Raw genomic sequence first — 22,659 nt, 5'->3', positions numbered from 1 at the left:
GAGGATGAGATAGTTGGACAGCATCACCGAGTTAAAGGACATGAGTCTGAGCAAACTCAGGGAGATGGTAATGGACAGAGAAGCCTGGCGCGCTACAGCTCATGGGGTTGCAAAGAGTCGGATGCTACTTAGCAACTGAACAACGCCAACAGCACAGTATACTAGGGTTCCCCGTCCTCCACGTCCTCACTGACACTTGTTGTTCCTTGCTTTTTCGTAAGAGCCTTTCTGAGGTGTGAGGTAATATGTGATTACGGCATTAATTTCCACTTTTCTGTTGTTGTTCAGTGCTGTTGAGCATCTTTCACAGGCCTGTTGGCACTCTGCGCTTCTCCTCTAAGAAGCACCTATTCGGGAAGATCCCTGGTGGCCCAGGGGCTAGGGTCCCAGGCTTCACTGTCATGGCCGGGGTTCAATCCCTGGTCAGGGAGCTGAGGTCCTACAAGCCACACAGTGCTTCAAACAACAAAAATAATATAATAAAAACATCTATTCACGTCCTCTGTCCATTTTTCAATCAGATTGTCTGTAGGGTTTTTCATATTGAACCTTATAAGTTCGTGTTTTCTTTCTTGACACCAGAGGAGTATTTATAGTAGTGTTTGCCTTAAATAATTCATTTTACTCTACATTTCACATCTTGTGTCGTTTTCTGAAAATGTGTCATCTTTCATAATAAAAAGTGGAAACATATCCAGAAGATTCTATATAAAAGATTAGAAACAGAAAAAAAAAGAAAATAGATAAAATAGCATGAAAATGTAATACTTTTGCCAAAGTAGAATAAAACAACTCAAAATAATGGAGTTGAATTATCTTATAAAACAAGAAGCCTTAAAATAAGATGGCTCTGACTTAAATAACTGAGAGTCCCCACAGTGTCATCACGATTTCTTTCATCATTCCACGCTCCACTTTTCATCATATTATGCTGTCTGATTATTGTAAGACGGTGGTCCACCAAAAAGGAACAAACTGTGTATCCCTGTTTTCATCAGTAGAGAACTTTTGCGTGCGCCCACACACACACACACACGCACACAGACTTTCCCTCCTGACTCACTGACTGAATTGCATCCTATACGCATTCTCCCAAAGCAGGTGAAGGGCCCCCGTGATGGACTTAGACCAATCGTATTTACCCTCTTACTTTCCTTAAACACAGTTGCAGGAAGGCATGCAGACAGCCGAATAAAATCAAGGTTCTGTTAGATTGGGAGGACTATGAATGTTCTCTGCTCCACATTAAAAAAATAGAAAATTTCCCTGCAAATTTTGAGCCTTGGATGAAAGCACTGTTAAGAGTAGTAATCAACACATTACTGACAATGGCCTGAAATCAAACATTTCCTAATGTATCTCTTTAATTTCAAGAATTAAATCACCAGTTTGTAGATGCCATATTACCCAAAGTGGAAACACAATCAGCTTATGTCAAAATCCAAATGCTAAAAGGGATTTGGGAAACACCTACATACTTTTTAGGGGAAACACTCTTCATTCCTGATCATATGTATTACTGTTCATGATAAAGGTCAACAAAAAGATGCTGTCAGACAGGTAATAAATGTTATCACCCCCATGAAATTTGCTGGAAAAAAAAATACCTGAAAGGGGTTTTCCTGATTTTGTAATCATGAGGAAATAATTTTAGATTTACATAAGATTTCCTATATATACTCAGATTCTCCAACAGTTAATATTTCACTATTTTTGCTTTATCACTTTATACACACATACACATGGGCACACATTCACACAAACACATATAAACATTTGCGAGAGTAAGGTACATACTTAATCCTCCTCTGTCCCCAAATACACAGCAGGTATTTCCTAAAAATAATCTCCTTCATAGCTACAGTACAATGATAAAAAAGTAACAATGAAACTGCTATTTAATCAGCAAGTCTAATTATTGCACTGCTCGTTTAACATCCTATAAAGCAAAAAGAAAAAGGCTGATTCCAAATCAATATTATGCCCTCAGTTTTCATTGATAGTTAATATAAGGACAGTAAGGAAAAATTGTTCCTTTATTAACTATAAAGCTAATATGAAAAAAACAGTCTACTAAATATTTACTATTTCCTTGCTAAGAACCCAGCAATAAGTTGCTTTTAGAGCTTAGTACCAGGAAAATATTTGTATTAGGTTGCTGCAAACATAATTATGGTTTGGGACCATGCATTTTAAGTCATTTTAACTAGGCTCAAACACATCTTTATTAATCAAAACAGGAACCATTACAATCAACACATTTTTACCAACAAGAAGTAAGTTGGTTTATTCTTGTAGCATAAAAATCTGTGCTTTGGGATTCGACAAATTCTTGGAAAGCATTTTCTGCCTCCTGCTGGGTGTGGAAGTGCTTTCCCTGCAGAAAGTTGTCGAGATGCATGAAGAAGTGGTAGTTGGTTGGCAAGAGGTCAGGTGAATATGGCTGATGAGGCAAAATTTTGAAACCCAATTCATTCAACTTTTGAAGCATTGGTTATGCAATCTGTGGTTGGGTGTTGTTGCGGAGAAGAACTAGACCTCTTCTGCTGACCAGTGCTGGCTTCAGGCATTGCAGTTTTTGGTGCATCTCATCGATTTGCTGAGCATACTTCTCAGATGGAATGGTTTCACCAGGATTCAGAAAGCTGTAGTGGATCAGACCGCCAGTAAAACACCAAACAGTGACTAGGACCTTTTTTTTTTTGGTGCAAGTTTGGCTTTGGGAAGTACTTTGGAGCCTCTTAGCCCTTCCACTGAGCTGGTCACCGCCAGTTGCCATATACAATCTACTTTCCCTTGCTCATCACTATCTGAATGAAAAATGGTTCATTGTTGTGTAAAATAAGAGAAGATGACACTTCAAAACGACGATTCTTTGATTTGCAGTCAGCTCACGAGGCTGACTAGTAAGCTTATCAAGCTTCATTCATCTTTCCAATTTGCTTCAAATGCCGAACGTCCATAGAATAGTCGATGCTGAGTTCTTTGGCAACTTCTCATGTAGTTGTAAGAGGATCAGCTTCACTGATCCTCTCAATTGGTCGCTGTCACCTTCCAGTGGCCGGCCACTATGCTCCTCATCTTTAAGACTCTCGTCTCCTTTGCAAAACTTCTTGAACCACCACTGCACTATACATTTGTTAGCTGTTCCTGGGCCAAATGTGTTGTTGATGTTGCAGTTGTCTCCACTGCTTTGAAATCCATTTTGAAGTCAAATAAGAAAATAAGAATTTGCTTTTTGTCTAACATCATTTCCATAGTCTAAAACAAATATAAAATAAACAGCAAGTAATGTCATTAGCAAAAAAAAAAAAAAAACATAAAGTGGGATATGTGCATTAAAATGATGTATAACATAACCACATATATTCAGAATGTATTCCAATATCAAACAGCAAATTTCAACTTTGCAAAAATCACAGTTAGTTTTGCACCAAACTAATATTGCTTAGAAAGCTTATGCTTCATTCAGCTTATGGGATCACTCCCTTTAGGTCCTGTCAAAACCTCAAAACTAACTTTGTGGCTTAATAACCATAACAATACTAGTTTTCTCTGCTTTCACCTAATTTTAATATTGTATTTGTATTTTAACAGTAATTCTTTGTCTGTTTATCTCTATGCATTCTGCTTTAAGCTATCTCCAATGCATATAGAGATAGATTTAACAAATAATAATGTATAAAAACAATTACTAATATGATGAATATAAAATCTTCATAATTCTATATATTCTTGAAAAGTGAAAGTGGTAGTTGCTCTGTTGTGTCTGACTCTTTGTGACCTCACGGACTGCAGGCCGCCAGACTCCTCTGACCATGGAATTCTCCAGGCAAGAATACTGGAGTAAGTAGCCATTTCCTTCTCCAGGGGAATCTTACCCACTCAGGGATCAAACCTGGGTTTCCTACATTGCAGACTCTCAGGGATCGAACCTGGGTCTCCTGCATTGCAGACTGATTCTTTACCATCTGAACACCAGGGAAGCTTGTTCTTCAAATTAGAGAAATACCAGATTCCAAGGATATTTTTGCATTGTAAAGATCTTTCTTAAATATTTATCAGAATTTGAAATTAGTATTAAAGTCACTTAAAAGTGAACTTAAGCATAGTGGTCAAACTTAGTTTAATAAGTGGACTATATTATTTATCAACTGGAGGATTGCTCCAAAATTAGCAAATTACTGCAAAACTTAGCAGCTGAAAATAACAAATATTTATTATCTCTTATCATTTCTGAGGGTCAAGAATCTAGGGAAGATGGGTGGTTCTGATTCAGGTTGCAACCAAAGCCACAGTGATCTCAAGAGGCCCAGGACCAGAGAGCCCATTCCTGAGTATACTCAGGTGGTATAGGCTGGCCTCAGCTCCTTACCACAGGGCTGCTCATGATAGGGCAACCACTTCCAGCACAGAAACAAAGAAAGAGAGCCCAAGACAGAAACCTCATCGTGGAAGTGACATGTTGTATGTCAACTAGTGTCACTACCTAATTTAAGAACATTTTCATCACCCAAAAAAGAAATGCTGAAAAACTTTGCTCAGTAAAATACACTGTCCAGAGAATCAACAAATCAGCCACAGACTGAAAGAAACATTTTCAAGAGACACATCTGATATACAAAACATGCAAAGAACACTTAAAACTCAATAACAAGAAAATGAAAGACCTAATTAAAAATGAGCAAAAGATCTGAGCAGATATCTCACCAAAGAAGATATACAGATGGCAAATGAGCATATGAAAAGATGTTCCACATCTTATGGCATTAGGGAAATGCAAATTAGTACCTCTGCACCTGTTAGAATTCCCCAAGTCTGAAACATTGACAGTACCAAATCCTGGCAAGGACGTGGAGCACACAGAACATTCATTTCTTGCTGTGGGAATACAAGGTGATACAGCTGTTTGTGACCCCATGGACTGCAGCCCACTAAGCTCCTCTGTCCCTGGGGATTCTCCAGGCATACTGGAGTGGGTTGCCATGCCCTCCTCCAGGAGGTCTTCCCAACCAGGGATGGAATACAGATCTCCCACATTGCAGGCGAATTCTTTACCAACAGCCACCAGGGAAGCCCTGCTCCTTGGTATCTACCTTAAAAAGTTGAAAATTTAGTCCACACAAAAACCTGCACAGGGGCATTTAACACAGTTATTTTTCATAACTACCAGAACTTGGAAGCAACCAAGATGTCTCTAAGTAGGTGAATGGGCAAATAGTCCATGGTTCATTCAGACAATAAAATAGCATTTAGTGCTAAAATAATGAGCAATCAAGTCATAAAAAGTCATGGAAGAAACTTAAATGCATATTACTGAGTGAAAGAAACCAATCTGAAAATGCCACATATTATATGATCCTAACTCTATGACATTCTGGAAAAGGCACAACTGTGGAGACAGTGAAAGGATCAATGGTTTCCAAGGGTTACAGGGACAGGAGGGAGCATAAAGATTTTCAGGACAGTGAACCTATTATAATGGTGAATATGTATTATTTTACATTTGTCCAAACCCATTGAGTGTACAGCAGCCAGTGTAAACCCTAACATTAAGTATGGACTTGGGTAATTATGAGGTCGCAACATAGGTTCACCAGCTGTAACAAATGTACCACATTAGTGGGGGGTTTTGATAGTGGGGGAGGCCGTGCATTTGTGGGGGCAAAAGTATATGGGAACCCTCCATGCCTTTGCTCAGTTACGCTGTGAACATAAAACTGCTCTAACAGCCTATTTTAAAACAACCTACCTCAATAAATGGAGAAGGGAATGGCAATCTACTCCAGTATTCTTGCCTGGAGAATCCCGTGGACAGAGAAGCCTGGTGGGCTACAGTCCATGGGATGACAGAGAGTCGGACATGACTGAGCAACTAATGCACACACACACCTTAATATAATAGAGGCCATATACAACAATCCTACAGCTAATATCATGCTCAATGGTGAAAAGCCGAAAGCATCTCCTCTAAGATCAGAAACAAGACAAAGATGTCCACTTTCACCACATTTATTCAGCACAGGTTTGGAAGTCCTAGCCATGCTATCAGAGAATAAAAAGAGATAAAAATATTCAAGTTGGAAAAGAAGTAAAACTGTCAACGGTTTGCTGATTATACAAGGCTATATATAGAAAATCCCGAACATGCTACAGAGAACTACTAGAGGTCATCAGTGAATTTGCTAAAGTTGCAGGATACAAAGTTAATACACAGAAATCTCTTGCATTCCTATACACTGACAAGGAAAGAGCAGAAAGAGAGATTAAGGAAATCCCACTTACCATTGCATCAAAAAGAATAAAATACCTAGGAATAAATCTACTGAAGGAGGCCAAAGACATACTCAAAATCTATAAGATACTCTTGAAAAAAATCAGTGATGACACTAACGATGGAGAGATATACCATGTCCTTGGATTGAAAGAACAAAATCAATATCGTGAAAGTGACTACATTACCCAAAGCAACATACAGATTCAGTGCAATCCATATCAAGTTACCAAGGGCATTTTTCACAGAGCCAAATGTTATACTTTGTATGGAAACACAAAAGACTCCAAACAGGGAAAACAATCTTGAGAAAGAAGAATGGACCTGGAGGAACCAGGCTCCCTGGCTTCAGATTATACTGCAAAGCTACAGCCATCAAAATGGTATGGTACTGGCACAAAAACAGGAATATGGATCAACAGAACAGGTTGAAAGTCCAAAGATACACCCGTGAACCTATTGTCCCCTAATCTATGACAAAGGATGCAAGAATATTCAATGAGAACAGACAGGCTCTTCAAAAAGTGATGCTAGGAAAATTGGACAGTTATATGTAAAAAAGTGAAATTGGAACACTCCCTAACACTATACACAAAAATAAACTCAAAATGGACTGAAGATCTAAATGTAAGGCTGGATACTATAAAACTCTTAGAGGAAAATATAGGCAGAATACTCACTGACATAAATCACAGCAAGATCTTTTTCAATTTACCACCTGCAGCAATGAAGATAGAAACAAAAATAAAACACCAGAGTTTTGATACTTTGATGCAGTTTTGATCAAAGCAAACTGTAATCAAAATGAAAAGACAGCTCTCAGAATGGGAGAAAATATTTGCAAATGAAGCAACCAACAAGGGATTAATCTCCAAAACATACAAGCAGCTTGTGTGGCTCAATAAAAAAGAAAAAAAGCAACCTAATCAAAAAAATGGGTGGGAGAACTAAATAGACTTTTCTCCAAAGACATAGAGATGGCCAACAAACACATGAAAAAATGCTCAGCATCACTAATTATTAGAGAAATGCAAATCAGAAGCACAATGAAATATCATGCTGTGCCAGTCATAATGGCTACCATCAAAAATTTACAAACAATAGGTGTTGGGGAGGGTGTAGAGAAAAGGGAATCCTCTTACACTATTGGTGGGAGTGTAAACTGATGCAGCCACTATGGAGAACAGTATGGAGGTTTCTTGAAAAACTATACATAGAGCTACCATATGATCCAGGAATCCCACTCCTGGTCACATATCAAGGGAAAATAATAATTCAAAAGGATGTATGCATGCTAATGTTTACTATAGCATCATTTACAATAGCCAGGACACAGAAGCAACCTCAATATCCATCGACAGAGAATGGATAAAGAAGATGTGGTGTGAATATATATTTGTGTGTGTGTGTATTACTCAGCTATAAAAAAGAATGAAATAGTGCCATTTACAGAGATGTGGATGGATCTAGAGATTGTCATGCACAGTGAAATAATCAGAAAGAGAAAAGAAAATATTGTGTATTGATTATCTGTGGAATCTAGAGAAACAGTGCAGATGAACATGTTTGCATTCAGAGTCACAGACACAGAGAACACTTTTGGTTACCAAGCAAGGAAGGGGGGTGGGATGAGTAAGGAGATTGGGACTAACAGATGCACTTGAGCATGTACAAAATAGACAGCTGATGAGAGCCTGCTATAGCACAGGGAGTGTGTGCTAGTCAGTGTTCAGTGGTGACCTAAACGAGAAGGAAACCGAAGGAAGAGGGACTGATTCACTTTGCTGCACAACAAGAGACTGACACAGTATGGGGAAGTAACTATCAGTGCAGTTTAGCTCAGTCGCTCAGTCGTGTCCAACTCTGCGACACCACAGTCTGCAGCACGTCAGGCCTCCTTGTCCATCACCAACTCCTGGAGCTTGCTCAAACTCATGTCCATTGCGAGTCGGTGATGCCATCCAACCATCTCATCCTCTGTCATCCCCTTCTCCTCCTGCCCCCAATCTTTCCTAACATCAGCTTCTTTTCTAATGAGTGAGTTCTTTGCATCAGGTGGCCAAAGTATTGGAGTTTCAGCATCATTCCTTGCAATGAATATTCAGGGTTGATTTCCTTTAGAATTGACTGGTTTGACCTCCTTGCTGTCCAAGGTACTCTCAAGAGTCTTCTGTAACACCTCAGTTAGAAAGCATCAATTCTTTGGCATTCTTTTTAGTCCAACTTCAGCTTTCTTTATAGTCCAACTCTCACATCCATACATGACTACTGGAAAAACTAAAGCTTTGAATATATGGACTCAGCTGGCAAACTGTCTCTACTTTTTAATATGCTGTCTAGGTTTTTCATAGCTTTTCTTCCAAGGAGCAAGCATCTTTTAATTTCATGACTGCAATTACCATTTACAGTGATTTTGAAGCACAAGAAAATAGTCTGTCACTCTTTCCATTGCTTCCGCATCTATCTGCCATGAAGTGATGGGACTGGATGCCATGATCTTCGTTTTTTGTACGTTGAGCTTTAAGCCAGTTTTTCCACTCTCCTCCTTCACCTTCATCAAGAGCAATAAAATTTAATAAGAAATAAACAAAGCAAAGAATTGGCCACAATATATAGACTGAGTAAAGAACAGCCCAAGTGTTGCTAGTTGTCCAGGTCAATGAGATTTTGACCTGCTGAGAACTGGCCATCCTCAATCAGTAAATATACTGCACAGTTCCAGTCTCATTTCTTAGTCCAGAAAACAGAGTTTGGGGTATATGTTGTAGAATATTAGACTTTTCTCTTTCTGTGTGTAACTTCCCTGCTTCTCTACTTTTCTACAAAGCTTTTCTGGAAAACAAATTCAAAGAAAAGATTTAAATCAAAAGCAAGAAAGGAAGGAAGGAAGGGAAGAGAGACAAGGCAAGAGAAATTCCCATACCTATTAGCAGTCCCTCACCCTTCATTCCCTGCTCCCACGAGGCCCAGGGAACCACTGATTTACTTTCTGTCTCCAGGGATTTGCCTATTCTGAGCCATTCATATACATACACTATGAGTGCTTTGCATCTTCTTTCTTTAACTTATATTGTTTTGAAAGTCCATTCATGTTTTATATATATGTATACTGCATGCAATGCAGCAGGACTTTATTTCTTTTTATGGCTGAATATTGTTCTATTGTATGGAAAGACCATATTTTGTTTTCTACTCCTCAGTTTATGGACATTTATAATGTGTCCACTTTTTGACTAGTATGAATAATACTTCCCCAAGTAGTCACATATACATATTTGTGTGAGTATGTTTTTTATCCTCTAGGGATATATATCCAGGGATTAAAATGGCTGTATCTTTTGATGACTCAATATTAATGTTCGAGAAACTTCAAAACTGTTTTTCACAGTGGCTGAATCACTTTTTACCACCATCAGCAATGTATAACGTATTCTAATTTCTCCATATCCTCACCAACAGTTGCTAATGTCTTTTTAAAATTTATTATTATACCTATTTTAGTAGATGTAAAGTGGTATCTCTTTGTGGTTTTGATTTGAATTTCTCTGATAACTAATGATGTTGAACATCTTTTCATGTGCCTATTGGGTAATGAGAGTCCCTTGGACAGCAAGGAGATCCAACCAGTCCATCCTAAAGGAGATCAGTCCTGGGTGTTCATTGGAAGGACTGATGTTGAACTGAAACTCCAATACTTTGGCCGCCTGATGTGAAGAGCTGACTCATTTGAAGAGACTCTGATGCTGGGAAAGACTGAGGGTAGGAGGAGAATGGGACGACAGAGGATGAGATGGTTGGATGGCATCATCAACTCAATGGACATGGGTTTGGGTGGACTCTGGGAGTTGGTGATGGACAGGGAGGCCTGGCGTGGTGCGGTTCATGGGGTCGCAAAGAGTCGGACATGACTGAGCGACTGAACTGAACTGATTGGATATTTGCATATTTTTTTTGGAAAAATATCTTCTCAGATCTTTTGCCAGTTTTTGAATTTGATTCTTTCTCTTTTCTATTGAGTTGTAAGTGTTATTTGTATCTTCTTAATATAAGACCTTATCAGACACATTATTTGCAAATATCTTCCCCATTCTATGGCATGTCTTTTAAATTTTCAATATCATTCTTTAATGCTTGAAAGTATTCCATTTTGACAAAGTCAATTTACCTATTTATTCATTTGCCACTTGTGCTTTTAGTGTCATATTTAGGAGACCACTGCCTAGTCCAAATTCAAAAATATTTACTTCTGTGTTTTCTTCTAACAGTTCTATAGCTTTTGCTCTGGAATTTAAATCTTTGATCCATTTTGAGTTAATTTTGTATATAGAATGTGATAGGACTCCAACTTCATTCTTTTGCATATGGCTATCTAGTTGTCAGAATATCATTTGTTGAAAAAGAGTTATTTTTTTGCCCCATTGAATGGCCTTAGAATTCTTGTCAAAAATCAGTTGAACATGAATGTATAAATGTATTACTGGACTCTTTTTTTCTGAACCATTGATATGTATGTACATGCTTCTGCTAGTACTACATACTCTTAATTATTGTAGATTTGTAGTAAGTTTTAGTATAAGTCCCCTTAACTTCTTTTTCTTGTTTAAATTGTGTTAATTATTCTGGGTCCTTGGCATTTCCCTATTAATTTTAGGGTCAGCTTGTCAATTTTAGCAAAAAAAAAAAAAAAGACAACTGGAAGACTCTGCACTCTAAACTACAGAACCATTATTGAAGCTTGTCCAGGACCACAGAAAATTGCCTACAGTGTGACTCAGTTCATTTTAGTTCAGTCACTCAGTTGTGTCCAACTCTTTGCGACCCCATGGACTACAGCACGCCAGGCTTCCCTGTCCATCACCAACTCCCAGAGCCTACTTAAATTCATGTCTATCATGTCAGTGATGCCATCCAACTATCTCATCCTCTGTCACAGTGTGACTATGGCCCATAAATGTAGGATGGTGTTAGACTCTGGTATGCGTTGGTATGAAGTAAAAGTTAAAGTGATTGAGTGATTGTTATTAGGAAGATGGGATCATTCAATGCCTTCCTTTTCCTTTCATAATTCTTTGTTTTAATACTATTTTATAAGAAGGAAAATATGCATTAAGTTTTTGAGGAAATGATTTGTTTCTAAACTCCTTAAAATACCTGGCATATTGCACTGCACATAGTAGGCACTCAGCAAATATTTTTTGGAATTAATTTTATATTGCTCATTTGCAGACTGAAAAAAAAGTGAGTTCTTTTGTATTGCAGGCAGCTCATGGTTGCTCTTAAAAAACAACTATTCAATCGAGCTAAATGCAACAAGACACTTTATGCATACGAATGTCCTTAAGTTGGTTGCATTAGAGACCTAGTTGACTATTCATAATTCCTTATTTTTCTCAAAAAATTCACAGGCCCTCCCAACCACTATTATTAGTTCCCTAAAAATTGAGTCTTTAAGAAATAATTTAGACTATCAGCAAAGAAAAAAATTGTTTTTCAAGTGGGCAGTGTGAGATGTTAAAAGATCTTGTGATATTTTCCAAAATAATTCTAATCTTTGGGAGATTAGTAACTCAACTCCCTTCTGAGTTGTTAGAGTCTAAGGTTATGGTCTGTGAGTAAACTTCGGCAGCTTATTAATTTATTCTTGGAAAGCTTTATTTAGAGAATCAGATGATACTAACCTATGCCCTAAAAAGTTATACTGTTGGGGGGGAAGGGTAATTGTAAGTCACTCACAGGTAGTGGACTGCTCTTAGCATTGTTAAGTTGAGCAGGTTAGTGAGGGACCAAGGGGAGTGGAGAAAGCCTGTCTCCATGGCGTTCTATAACACCACACACCGCTCTCCTTTTACGTCCATGATTGATGATGCCACTAAAACCCCCATGGGACCACTGCACTTTCTTGAATCTCAAACTGTAGACCATTCATTATTGTCTATATTTTCTACCCTGACCTGATATTGATGTACTCTGTGTTTAATGAATCATATTTATCACGCCCTGTTACAGCCCCGAAAGTACTGTGTATCATCATATCTTAGAGACGTGGTCCAAGTGGGAAACACAGCAGATGAGGAGTGGGGATAGAGCTGGATGGGAAGGCAGATCAGGGGCTCAAGAGAGGGAGGGGGAGGGAAAGGAAACTTGAGCTGGGCTTTTCAGTTGGGACCACACAGAGCATTCCAAACATGGGAAAATCCACAGTCGGCTCTTGCCATTTGCATGATGGGAAAATGGCATTTGTTAGTGGAAGGAGAGTCTAGAGACCCTTCCTCCTGTGGGCCTCCACTCTTGATAAGGATGCAAAGAAGAATCTAAGGTCTTACCCATGGCAAGGAAGTTTATTAACAATAAGGAAAGAAGGAAAGAACAGGTCCCTGGACACAACTGAGTGACTGAGCACACATAAAGAGCAGAGGGAACACCTCAAGACAGAGGTGGGCCATGCCATGAGAGGCAAATGGCCCTGGAGGACTGGGATGCGGGGCTTTTAAAGCAGGGTCATTTGGATAATCCGGGGGCGGGGGGGGGGGGGGTCGTTGATTGACAGCTGCAGGTTATGGAACAAGGTGCTCTGCCATGCATGTCTTTCCCACATTCAGTCTGTTGTAATTAGATGTGTGTATTCATGGAATAGTTAGGAGCTTTGAATGAGTCCAGTGGCAACGGTCGCTTTAGTACAGGATGGTGTGAGGTGCGCATGCGTGCTGGAGTAAGAAAGCCCCGCCAGGCGGCCGAGGGTTTTTCCGGCCCCTGACGATGTTTGGAGGACTGGTGGGAGTTTCAGAGGTGGGACTGGTAAACTGCGTGGTGGGATTAGGCGGCTATTGGAGAGTGAGCCGAGGGGCCGCCTCCTGTTGCTCAGCTAACTTCCTGCCTGTCAGATTCTCATCCAAATCAATTTCCATTTGATACCCAGAACAGTTTCCCCTAGGGCGCACAACCAGAGCCAAATATTCCAACCGAAATAAATTGAAGTATTTATACAGATATTTTAGTGAAAAGTGAAAAGGAGAGGAGACCGCCCTCTGCATATTTCTAACTAGTGATTTTCCTTAAGAGAAAGCAAAAGAACTGGGCCAGTACATGGTGTTGGGCCATGAGTGCTTCTATTGTCGCTTTTCCTCTGCGCCTCGCCCTGCCGATGTTCCCAGCATTTCAGGGCACGTGGTAAGTGCCCCCAGGCAGTGCACTAGCCTTGCCAGACCCTGGCCATCTCTCAAAACACTGGTGCGGAGGCTCCCCTAAGGGAGAGAAGTTACTTGAGGACACATCACAGGAGGCAGCCAGGAGATGTAAACAGTTCCAAATACAACCAATTTATTGTACAAACGGAAGCATACACAAGAAATTACTATATTTTTCTCAAACCACTGGCCCCATAAGTGTATGTCAAACCCCTCTTCTGACCAGGAAGAAGAACCCTTCATAAGTCCCTGGGCAGACTCCAGATCTGGGTCAGTTCAGTTCTTCACTTTCACTTCTTAGAAACCCGTCCAGGGTCAACTTCATTTCTTCTCCAATTCAGAGCTCTCTCTCTCGTCCCTGGCCCGTCTTGCGACCAAAGGAGCCTTAATTGGGAGAGGCTGTACCCTGTGCCTATGTCTTTTCTCAAAGCAGCATCCAGAATTCAACGGGAATCAATGTTTGGTTTGGGGAATATCTCTTTTCCTTCCATTTTCACGGCAAAGCTCCCTTCTCTGCTCTTAGGAGCTGGGAGGGGAGGCGAGGAGGAAGGGCAGATTCTGGCTGTGTAACTGCCTCGTGTGGGTTGCCGTGCTTCTCTGGCCAGTGCGAGCTGGTCGTCATGCATGTCCTCCCAGGTGACACTGTCATGAGGACACTGCCGAGCCACACTCAGCTCAGCTCCCCACACAGATGTGATTCCACAGCCTCCAGGTCCCTACCACCCGGCCCCATGGTACAGCCCATGGGAGCTTGCCGGTGAGCCTCCTGTTCTTAGTGTGGACCCCTGGTGGGGAGTCGGGGGGGCGGTCAGCCGCTCAGTTCACGACTGGTGAAAACTCACATACTGAAACAAAGTTAGTGCTCAGCTCAGACACTCTCAAATCTTTCCTACTGTTTTTTGTGGGACATCCTGCCTCCTCCAAAGTTCTGAGTTCCATTGGTTTCAAGAGCTAGCACTCTTGACTTCTCTTTGAAAGACTGCCCTCAGGCTACTGGAGCCCACCCAAGGGCCAGGGAGTTTATTCCTCTTGGGGCTTTGTTAACCAGTAAAGTGTCCAGCGAAGGAATATGAACGTCCAGTTTTCTTAGCTCGGTTTGCTTCCTGAGTGAGCTGAGGGAAGTTCTGCAGTGAGCTTCCCTGCAGGATGAGGCCAAGGCCAACTCACCGTGGGACTTCTGGACCCATGGGGCTTTCTCCTCTTCCCTGTCCTTCTCACCCCAGTTCCCTTAGTGGTTTCCACTGGGAGCCCTTTCTTAATAAATCGCTGGCCCATAATTCCTCACTCAGGGCCTGCTCTTGGAAACCTGATGTGGCCTTGGGTAAGAATGGAGCTCTACCATCGTTGCCCTTGTGACAGTTTCATGAGTCAAATTCGCCAGCTCACTGGTTGCCCAGATTTCTGATTAGACATGACTCCTGGGTGTGTCTGTGTTTCTAAAAGAAGGCAGCATTTGAATTGGGGGACTGAGTTAAGTTGATGGCCCTCCACAACTGACTAGCAATCAGCCAAGCCTTTGAGAGCCTGAATAGAATAAAAACGTGGAAGAATGAAGAATTTTTCCTCTCTCTGCCTCAGTGCTTGAGCTGCGACTTCTGTATTTTCCTGACCCCAGGCTCCTAGTGCTCAGGCCTTCAGACTCTGGGTAGAATCCACCCATCAGTGGTCCAGCCCCCAGGCCTTTGAACTACAGCACCGGCTCTCCTTGGCCACTGGCTGGCAGACAGGAGATGGTGGCACGTCTCAGCTTCCAGAATGGGGTGAACCAGTACCTGAGATCCATGTCATTCTGTACATTCGTATGTATCTCTCTCTGTGTACCTTATGTACCTCCTTCTGGATTTGTTTCTCTGGAGACTCAGACTTAAAGTGCCCTCCATCTTTACCGTGTCATCTCTTTCCAATTTTCTTTTTCATTAGTTTCTAAGGCCTGAGGAGCAAAATTCCTTCCCTCCCTCCCTCCCTCCCCTCTTTTCCGCCTCTCTCTTTTCTTCCTTTTTCCTTCCATCTCTCATCTAGAACAAGCCCTGTGATGCCAGATTTCTAATCCTTTCTCTCACAGTGCTCTTGGAATTTGGGGGGAGAGAGCGAAACTGTTTTGGATCCTTTTATTGATCTATGCATTTTTGACTGTGCTGGGTCTTCACTGCTGCACGGGCTTTCCTCTAGTTGCCCCAAGTGAGAACTACTTTTTGTCGCAGTGCGCAGGCTTCTCCTCTCAGGGGCTTCTCTTGTTGCGGAGCAGGGGCTCTCGGGCAAGTGGACGTCAGTAGCTGTGGTCCCCGGGATCCAGAGCACAGGCTCAGTGATTGTGGCATGCAGGCTTAGCTGCACCAGGGCAGGTGGGATCTTCCTGGACCAGGGATCAAACCCGCAACTGCTGCATTGGCAGGAGGATTCTTTACCACTGATCCACCAGGGAAGCCCTGGATTCTTTAGTGGACTACTAATAATTCTTTTAATAACGCACTCCCTTTTCATCGCTTAAAATGGTAATGTCATTAGTGCTGAGCACAGGCTTTTGTTTGGTTGGTTGTTTTTGGATAAAAGAACATGAAGGGGGCAGAGTAACAGTCTCTAAAAGGTCCCTTTGCTCTGGATACTGCTGACAAGTATTCCTTGAGGACCAGACTTCCAGATTCCAAATCTACCCCAAAATAAGGACGCAAAGCCAGATTCAGTTCCTGGAGCAGTGGCTGCCGAGGCAGCCCCTCACGTTCTCCTCTGGCAAACAATCACCAGGTCCTCTAGTGTTTAGTGATACTTGGGGCTGGAAGGAACAGAAAAGGGGTTGGGGGTGGGGGTGCTCACTTCCAACAAAACAGTGAGGTGACTTCCATTTGGCGCTTAGAGTTTGAGGCAAGTAATGTCTGGGGAAGTTGAAACAAAAAGACTGGACTACAGCGGTTTAGGTAAAATGGCTACTTGGGTAGGGGATGGTCTCCCGTCTCTGATACATGGCACTCATGAATGGAAGTGCTCAGCGTCCCAGTGGCTCTCCTTTTGAACTGGCTCATCCATTACTGGGGTAATGATTTTCCGTCTGGGCAACAGCAAAGCCAAAGGCCTATTACACAGGCAACATAAAGTTAAAAAGACATTATGAATAAAACGTTGGCTCTGGCAGGCTTTTGCCAACTCTTCTCGGGAGAAGATTGCCTGATGCCGACACGTGTTTATTACACTTAATAATGTTTACATAATTCTTCCTTGAGCTCATTAGAGCTGTCAGATCCCAAGTAAATGTGCTCCCTCCTCGGTTTATCTTTAAAGACTTCGCAGTCAATAAAGCAAGATGAATGGCATCCAGGGCACAGACGACGTACTCTCCCCGGCTTTGCAAACACTGACAAGTTAGACCCTCCGTACCGGTGGGCTCCGGGGCCTTAGGCCTCCATCTGAGCAGCCCCTTAATTGTTAGTGCTTCTCTACCGTTAAGGGCCTGGGATCGCCGAGAGCTGGTCAAACAGGGCCAAACCTCATCCCGAGATTCTGCCTCAGTAGATCTGGGGTTGGGCTCAGAAATGTGCATTTCCAGCAAGCTCCTCAGATGCTCTTCAAGTGCCTGGCCCTTCCACCGTGTTCTAGGGGTGATCTGCCATCATTCCCTTTCTCGGGGGTCCCCTTGACGATTCGGGGCGTCCTGGCCTGAGGCACGCAGCAGCAGCAGCAGCGGCCACGCGGCGGTGGAGGCGGCAGGCTCGGCAGCGGGAGGAGAGCAGCCGCAGGGGTCGCAACTGCTCTCGTGCAAACCTGCTCTGGGCTCGCGTGGCTCAGCGCGGGGGTCGGCCGGCGTGGAGGGGCGGGGCCAGAGCCGGGGCGGGGCCTGGCGCCCGGGCCGTGGTCGGGGGAGGGGCCTGGTGCCCGGGGACGGGGTCGGGGTCGGGGCGGGGCCTGGAGTCCGGGGCGTGGTCGGGGGGCAGGTCCTGGCGCCCTGGACGGGGCGGGGCCTGGCGCCCGGGGTCGGGGTCGGACCGGGGGTCTGGCGCCCGGGGCGTGGTCGGGGGCGGGGCCTTGCGCCCGGGGGCGGGGTCGGGGCGGAGCCTGGCGCGGGGGGCGGGGCGCGGCGCGCGGGGCTCGCGCTGTCTGCGCTCCGCAGCGGCGGCAGGGGCCGAGGGCACGGCCAGCGGGCGGCGCGCCGCGGACTCCCGGGCAGCCCGCCGACAGGTAAAGCCGGGAGAGCGCGTTGGCGGGTCTTCTTGCCCGGCAGTGCTCAGCCCCGGAGCGTCCGGCCCGCCGACTGGGTCTGGGCGCCCAGGGCGTTTGCGGAGCATCCAGGGACTCGCCGCGGAGCCGGGGGTTTGCCTGTTCCGCGCCGGGGCGGGGCGGAGGGCTCGGGGTCTGCGGCGCGAGCCTGCGGCCAGCCCGGGACATCCACACTCGGAGACAACTTTACCCAGCGGTCCTACTCTAAGTTGCCCGTGTTGCTATTGTCTCGTCGCCTCCCGTCCGACGGTCTCCCCGGATTCCAGCTTTGTTCTCACCAGGCCTGACCCCCAGTCCCCCAGGGCGTGAACCCGGGGTCGGTTGGCAAGTTGCACCTGCTGGCTCCCTTCTCGTCCCTGCCGAGTCTGGCAGGGTCCCTAGGGCTGCCGCGGCCGGCGGTTTTCGCGGGTCCCCCTGGCCTCTGGGATCACAGGCGTTAGACACCCCCCCGGATGCGCGTGATTTGAGGCCGGAGGGAAGGCGAGAAAAAGTTTGGAGGTTCGGCTAGTACTTGGGAGCCAGCAGCGCCCGGCTGCACACGGCACGAGGTGGAGACAGTGCTCGCGGCTTGGCGCCGGGCAGAGGGTCTCTGGGGACTGAGGTCCCGGTGAAGAGACCCTTCCCGAGTGAAGGGTAGAGGCTCTAAGCCTGGACTGCCGGCGGAGGTTGGAGGCTTGTGGTGTGAGCTCAGAGACAGGGCAAGGCTGGTGTGAGTGCAGAAAGGGCGAACAAGAGAGGAAGACGGAGGTATAAATACATATTATATGTGTGTGTGTGTGTGTGTATACAACCCAGTGTACACTTTTCTTTTTGAACATAGTTTGGGAAATTGTAAGGATGCCTCCTCGGACTGGAACTCCCAGAGGTGGGGGTGGAGACGGGAAACGGGTAAGTTTTACCGGTGCTAGAGCTGGTTTGGAAAGCGAACAGGTGACAGAAGACTTCTTGGGGGTGTGTGCTCGCGCGCGCGTGTGTGTGTCTGTGCGTGTGTCTGCTTCACCGCGCGCGCGCACGTGCAGCGGCCAGGGATGCTGGACCGCCCTCGGACCCTCCTCCCTCCCGCCCCGCGCCCCTCGTCCCCCTTCCAGCTCCAGACAGCGGCGCGGGTTTTCCTGCCGCTCCTCGCCTCAGGCTGGCGGGTGACAGGCGAGGTGACGGTCACGGAGTGGAGCAGACAAAGGGTGCACTCGGACGACCCTCCAAGGGCGAGGCGCCTGGAGAGAGGGGGTGCATGTGTGAGCGTGTGAGCGTGTGAGTGTGTGTCTGGGCCCCCTTTCCTGCCAGCTAGAGAGACAGCGTTGGTAGCAGAGGGATGAGGTGCGGAGGAAAGGTGAGGTGGGGCGGAGGAGACGGATCCCGTCAGGGGGAAGGAGAGAGCAGAGGTTACAAACCACCTCGCGTGACTAGCTGTAAAATAGGTTCATTTTAAGGAGAGAAGGGGAGTGGGCTGCTGAACTAAAATTTTAGAGGATTGGGACGCAGTAAGTTTGATTAATAAAGGTATTTCAGCGACCGGTGTTCAAGTGAGTCTGAGACCTTCTCCCAAGTTTATTGCTTGTTTTAGATAATCGCCTTTGACAGGTCTTTCCAGTACCTACTGCAGAAGTACCTTTTCACTGTCAGAAAGAAGTAAAAGGCATATATACACAAATAAAATGCAGCTAAAATTAAGTTTAAATGAAGCTTTGAGCAGGATTAAATGGCTTGTGTAACTGCTGAATGTTGCTAAAGTACTGTCACGACTATAAAATAGCCAGGCAAAAATAAAGGAAAAAATAATTGTAACAAGAAAATGAAGGCTTTACAAGAACTTCAGTAATGAACACATAACAATTGATGGTATGATGCAGTAATTATTTTCGTATTTACGCCATTAACGATTGTAATTTAACGTTAATGTCCTGGTATTTTATTCCTTCTCATTTGCAGACAAAAGCACATCTGAGACACCATCAGGGAGTAATTTGGTAATATAAAGTCATGAATAGAAAACACTAAACCATGCTCAGAACTCTGACAACATAAAGCGTGAAACAAAATAACCTCATTTGCTGTTTATTATCTGTCTTTATAATTCTGTTTACCATCATTTGCATAAATGAATAGCTAAATTGTATAGTATATCTCTTTTAGGAAAAAAATACTTGATGCTTTTAGATAGACAGGGAGGGAGAGGAGGGGAGGGGATGTTAGGTAATTCTTACATTAAGCACGAAAAAGATTTTTTTGAAACTTTGTGGGATTAGAAGCCTTCTGGAAATAATCAGAATGCAAATTTAGCCTACTTTAGGCATCCTTAATTTATTTAACTTGGTTCAAGTACTTTTTAACTATATATGTAATTAGTCTATGGGCAAATCCTAAACTTCTTTCCTAGCTAATCTTAACAAACCAAATCGAAGTATTCTATCTTACATCATGAAGCAATTTTTGTTAACCTGAAAAACTTTTGTTTTTTTTTGCTATTCAAACTTTCAAAGGGTAAATTTTCTGAAATGAAGGAAGAGGTTTTTTGGAGGAAGCTCAAAACAAAATCCTTTCAGCAGAAATTTAAGTTAATAACATTTTAAGACAAACATCAGAAGTCACAGATTTTAGAACTACTAATTATTTTAACCTTAGGATCTTTGCTAAAATTGGCTTACTCATATGGTAAAGGAAACAACTAATAACTGTATTAAGAGGGTTGTGAAGTAACATGCCAGCGGAACAGCTGAGCAGAACGTGTGTGGTTGGAGAAATCAGTTGATCCCATGAATGTTCTAAAAAATCCATTTATTCTTGCCAGCACACAAAATATCATCATGATGATTGAATGCACCTTTTCCTTCCTATACAAATACACTAGTCTCATGTGGAACGGCACAATGAAATCAGTATTACCTGAGAATGGATTCTGTATGGAAATAGGAACCTTGTATGTATTTTAAGTGCAGGGGGGAAGAAAGAATAAGTGACAAGCAGGCTGTTCATTATAGTGGAGACTGGTGATTGTATAAGATCAGGGTGTATTCTTATAGTTTTGCTGGTTACAAATTTGGGAAATGCAACTGTGTGAACAAAGTACATTTTCAATACAGGCTTAATTATTATGCTCATCCTTAAAGAAAGTCACTATTCCTGTTATCACTTTTATATTCCAAATATTTGAAACACTGGCCAATTTCTCTGCATTTGTATTGTTCTTTATGTCATTGTTCTATATGGAAGTTCTCTGTTTTTCTTTGTTTTAAAGGCTAAAATCTGACTTCTGGTTAATTAATTCACTGCTCTGACATATATTTACCGAGTACCTGTTATTAGCTATGAGATACTGTGCTCGGTGCTAGGACTTCAAGGATGACTTAGATTCAGTCCCTGTACTTAGAAGGTGAGGAAGACAGTTATGCAATAAATGTAATAAAATGTCACCGGTGGAAGTTTGTCTAGGACTTTGGAATAAGATAGATTGGGTTCAACTTTTAGTTCTGCCTCTTACTGGCTGTGAGACCTTGATCCAATTTTTAACCTTTCTGAGCATCAGTTTTCTTATCTGGTCAATGGGGGAAATAATACATCTCTGAATCACAGAGTCCTGAAGATGACATGTCAACATATTTTAATGTTTTCCATCTTAAAAACAGAAAACAGCCTTGGAGCCCGTACTTCTGGGCACCTCTCACGTTGTTTCTCTGCTCCAGCTGCTGTCGTATTTCTGGCGATGCCAAGTCTTCACACCCCCTCTCCGTGTTGTTCACCCCACACCCACATGGCTTCTGCCCCCACCACCTATGGAAACAACATCTGTTGAGATTAGCAGTGACCTCTGTGTGGTCAGATCCAGGGAGCCGCGTACTTTTTCAACTTCTTGGAGCATTTGAAAGAGTTGACTGGTCCCTTTTAATTCGTAAGCTATTTTCTCTTGGCATCAGTGACTTCAGTGGCTTCTCTGACACTGTACGTCTCCAATTTTCCTTGTTAGGCTTTTCTTATTTCTCAGCTGGCTCTTCCTGCTTTCTCTCTACATGCAGGGTGGATCGTTTTTCCAACCTGTGGCTACATCCTCGGCCCCCTTCTTATGTCTCCATCCCATACCCGGATGAAGTTCCCCAACTAAAGAAAATTTAAGTAGTCGTCCTTTTGAATGGTCTGTTTTTTCTCATGGCCAACAGAGTACACAGGCTAACATAGGAATAAAGAGACTGAGTATCAGGCATGTAAATGTTGATACAGAATTTTTGACAAATGCTAGAAACCGAAAGCAGAATAACTGGAGTAAGTGTATCGCTGGGGCCGACTCCCAAACCACTGGCTCTCTCGTCGCCCCCTCTTTCGGTTGGGAGGTTGAATTCTTAGCAAAACGAGCATCCTTGAGTCTACATTACTTTGCAGTCACCACATTTGAGAGTTACAAGGTTATACTTCCAGGAGGTAGTAAACAAGTCTTGGTGACTTGTAACTGTGTAAACACGTCTTGGTGACGTAATTGGAAGGCAGAGATCAAGAATAGCCTGAGCTTCGCTTTTCTAAAGATAGAGGCGTTTTCATTCACAAAAGAGGCACGGAAATGCGAAGCTGGTTCCATTGTAAGCGTTCCCTGGAATCTGCTGCCCTGGTCCCAGCCTCTCCCTTGGGTGACAGAGGCCGCAGACCCAGCCTCGCAGTGGTCCTCCTTTCGCCCGGTCTTGTTCTTTCTTCCTCTTCCTGCTCTTCCATCGTTCAGTTCCTTTCTCTGCCTTCTTCAGGGCTTCCTTTTCTTCAGCTTCTCTTACTCCTTTCCTTTTGATCCCGAGCAGGGCCCCGTGGGGCTCCTGGGCACAAGGCCTGTCTTTGTGCCCCCTGTCTTTGATCACAGTAAACAGCCTTCATTCAGCCTCCATGACCTTCCCTGAGTTCCAATGGGCAGACTCAAGCAGTTGTTAATTAGGGGAGGGAGGGAGACGCAGAGACCAGGGAGGAACAGCCGAGAGACAGTCATGCAGCCTTGGAACAGGGTCCTGTTTCCCTACAGGACAC

At 43.7% G+C, this 22,659-nt stretch overlaps 1 long non-coding RNA gene across 1 annotated transcript; it reads left to right on the top strand.

Annotated features, from left to right (window-relative positions):
- Positions 1-2,251: 2,251 nt before the first annotated feature.
- On the top strand, positions 2,252-16,743 carry LOC122688117. Its single transcript, XR_006339338.1, has 3 exons — positions 2,252-2,493; positions 9,022-9,029; positions 16,732-16,743. It is a non-coding gene; the product is annotated as an uncharacterized LOC122688117 (long non-coding RNA).
- The last annotated feature ends 5,916 nt before the right edge of the window (positions 16,744-22,659 follow it).

The sequence above is a fragment of the Cervus elaphus genome, chromosome 32 (genome assembly GCF_910594005.1).
Source record: "Cervus elaphus chromosome 32, mCerEla1.1, whole genome shotgun sequence".
NCBI classification, from domain to species: Eukaryota; Metazoa; Chordata; class Mammalia; order Artiodactyla; family Cervidae; genus Cervus; species Cervus elaphus.
Note: the sequence above shows the minus strand (reverse complement) of the source record. Positions and strands in the feature narration are given on the sequence as shown.